This window comes from Fukomys damarensis, unplaced genomic scaffold, assembly GCF_012274545.1.
Source record: "Fukomys damarensis isolate Sample0158 unplaced genomic scaffold, DMR_v1.0_HiC HiC_scaffold_1, whole genome shotgun sequence".
Taxonomy (NCBI): Eukaryota; Metazoa; Chordata; class Mammalia; order Rodentia; family Bathyergidae; genus Fukomys; species Fukomys damarensis.
Window position 1 is genome coordinate 31,859,415 of NW_022900913.1, and position 3,644 is coordinate 31,863,058.

Consider the following 3,644-nt stretch of genomic DNA (forward strand, 5'->3'; position numbering starts at 1 on the left):
TAGAGGAAGAGAGGCTAGGCCCTGGTTTACAGATGTTTCTGCATGCTATGCAGGTACCACCCTTAAGTAGACAGCTGTAGCATTATAGCCCCTTTCCAGGACATCCCTTAAGGACAGCGTTGAAAGAAAATCATCACATAATGTACATTTTGCCTGGAAGGAGAAATGGCCCAACATGCAACTCTATACTGATTCATGGGCTGTAGCTAATTGTCACGAGCCGGTGATGCAGACCACTGTCCAGCAGTGTCTCAAACCCGAAAGAGCAGTGGGGTGGAGATGGGGCAGAGAGAAGGGAAGGACGCCAAGACAAGAGTCTGATCAAGGCGACGTTTATTGCAGGCAAGCATCAGCCTTTTAAAGGCACATCAACAGGAAGCACCTGACTCCTACAGAGAATGTCAGATCTTTGGCTATCTGAGTTTCTCCTGTGCAGGGTCAAAAACAAGTTTAACATGTGCAGTCCTTAAAAAAGGAACAAATGTTAATAAATGCTAATTAGGAACATCCTGTCCACACATTGTGTCAATGCCTGGATTATAAAGAAAGAAGTTATCTTTCAAAAAGCCAGTGGGCCATGACTGGCTCCCACAAACCATATTTCCCACAATTCCTCCCTTTATATTTTAAATGTTATGGTTCCATGGCAACAAGAAATTCAGGAGAATGTGTAGGCAACCAAAACTGTTAACAGAACAAGTTTCCGTGGGCAGCTGGCTGCGGCCTCCATGTCTGAGCCTGTCTTAGGTCAGGAAAAGTGTTTGACTGTCTTACCCGTCATTGGGGTCATCTATTTCAAAGGCCTATTACATGATGAAGATTTTAACAGAAGCCCTGGTCTTAGGTTGATCAGTCAAACCTTTTCCTCTTACCCGTCTTTGACTTTCTGGACCCTCACTGAAGCTCTCTTTTTATCTGAGTGAGGTAAATGCCCAAATTTTCAGAGGACCCTTCCTTAAAGGCCATGAGCACATGTAATGCTTTGTGCTATATGTAAACCTGATTTGAGATAACACAGTATTTATGGTATTTCACATATTAGAGGCCCCATGCCAAAAACATATTTATGGTATTTCATATATTAGAGGCCCCATGCCAAAAACATTCAAACTAAGGCTAGTAACTTTGACATCTGACAAGAAGCGTATTTCTCCCAATGCAGCAGCAGGTTTCCAAATGTTGGTTTCAGGAAAATGTGAATCTGATTTCCAAAGTCCTTCAGATAAGCTTAAATTTGTGGAATTTCAAAATGACCAGTCCAAAACTTTCGAGATGTGTTATTAAATAACCTTTCCGGAGGTATAGTAACATTAACATATTTTCCATAAAATCATAGTATTAAGGACTGTGGAGGTTCACCAGTCCCATTAAATCCTCATTCTGGATAAGGAAGGGAAACTTTTTGCTTTTTGGAATGAAATTTCCACTTGCACACAGACATCCTGGAGTTTTCTCTGCTGCTTCAGTGTTGGGATCCCAATCCAGTCTCCTCAGTGGAAACCCAGCTTCAAGCTGTTCAGGGATAGTGGTAGGTCTATAAACATATCTGTAACCATAAGTAGGTTGAGCAGAAGAGAAGGGAGAATACCTAGACCAAAAAGTTACTGTCATAAACAATATGCTGGAAAACCTGTATGATCAAACAATATAAATACATTTTGTATACCAGAAAAGTAGTAATAATAATTATTATACTTATATGTTGTGAGCCGCTGATGCAGAGCACTGTCCAGCAGTGTCTCAAACCTGAAAGAGCAGCGGGGTAGAGATGGGGCAGAGAGAAAGGAAGCACACCAAGACAAGAGTCTGATCAAGGCAACGTTTATTGCAGGCAAGCATCAGCCTTTTAAAGGAAAAGACCAAACTATTATGGGCTAGGATTACCATAGTAACCTCAACACCTGCTCCACGGGCATGAGAAATTAGGTTCAAGAAAAACAAATTAACAACACTTGCAACTAATAATCATGATTCCCACAATAGGTGGAGGAACTTAACAAAATGGAGTTACAACACCTGACTCCTACAGATAACATCAGATCTTTAACAGGAAGCACCCAACTCCTACAGATCTTTGGCTGTCCAAGTTTCTCCCGTGCAGGGTCAAAAACAAGTTTAACACCTGCAGTCCTTAAAAAGGAACAAATGTTAACAAATGCTAATTAGGAACATCCTGAACACACATTGTGTCAATGCCTTGATTATAAAGAAAGAAGTTACCTTTCAAAAAGCCAATGGGCCATAGCTGGCTTCCCACACTTATATGAAATCTTATGTCCTATAATGTAGCTTTGTATCAACAGGATCTTCTTTTTTGAAAATATTATATTTTGAAGATAACCATCATAAACATGTTACAATAACATATTTATAATTCAGACCTTTGATGATAACCAATATAAACATTTTTGATGATAACCAATATAAACATTTTTAACAAAATATTTAAAAAGGCATATCTTTTCATTAGGCTATGAAAATTATTTTGGTGGCTCCCATTAGTGAATAAAGATCAAAATAAATATTCTGAGCAGCTGCTTCTTTATTTACCAATAGGAGTGTATTTAATCCTATAAATCCAGGTTGTAGAAGTCAACAATCTATTTGTATTTGATGTCATTTTGATCAAAAACATAATTGGACAAACATTTTTGAACACTTAATAGAGACAAACATATAAGACAATTTAAACGAGTGCATTCAGATGGTTTTGGCCAATTGAATTATAAAATCTTTTAGTTATGACTAGTCAAAATTTTTGCAGGTCAAAATTAATGGAGATCTCTTAGGATTAAAGGAATGAAAACTCTTGACTGTAAATGAAAACCTTTTAAATAATTTTCACACACCTTCTCTATATACTTAGGCCTTCTGGTCTTGTATATCTATCCTTACCTGTTTTAAAAAAGATGAACATACAAAAACCTTTCACGTCAAAAGTATAACTCTTACTTATAGCTTTCCTAATATTTTTCTGTCTCGTTTACTATTAAACTTCTATAACAAACTTCAGCTTAAAGTGTCCTTTTTCTGTTTTCAGATTATTACATCTTAAAATTTGACTGGCTGCCAATAGAACAGCATTAACCTTGAATTTTTCATACTATGATTGTTTTTTCTTTGCCTTAATTCCTTTCTCCCTGAATAAAGACTGAATTACTGTGCTAAATTTCATCTTGGATCCTATGTGCCCCATTGGTACCTGCTTCTCAAAGGATTTTCCCTGCCAGGCATTTCAGACAGCGGTGTCCTCCTTGTTTCAACTCAGCTGAGTCCTTTTTGACAGCAGGCTTCTTCTGATTACTCACCGATCAGCCGCTTCAATTTCAGGTCCCTGTTCGGGCACCACTTGTCATGAGGCGGCAACGCAGAGCACTGTCCAGCAGTGTCTCAAACCTGAAAGAGCAGCGGGGTGGAGATGGGGCAGAGAGAAAGGAAGGACACCAAGACAAGAGTCTGATCAAGGCGACATTTATTGCAGGCAAGCATCAGCCTTTTAAAGGCACATCAACAGGAAGCACTTGACTCCTACAGATAATGTCAGATCTTTGGCTATCCGAGTTTCTCCCATGCAGGGTCAAAAACAAGTTTAACACGTGCAGTCCTTAAAAAGGAACAAATGTTAACAAATGCTAATTAGGAAG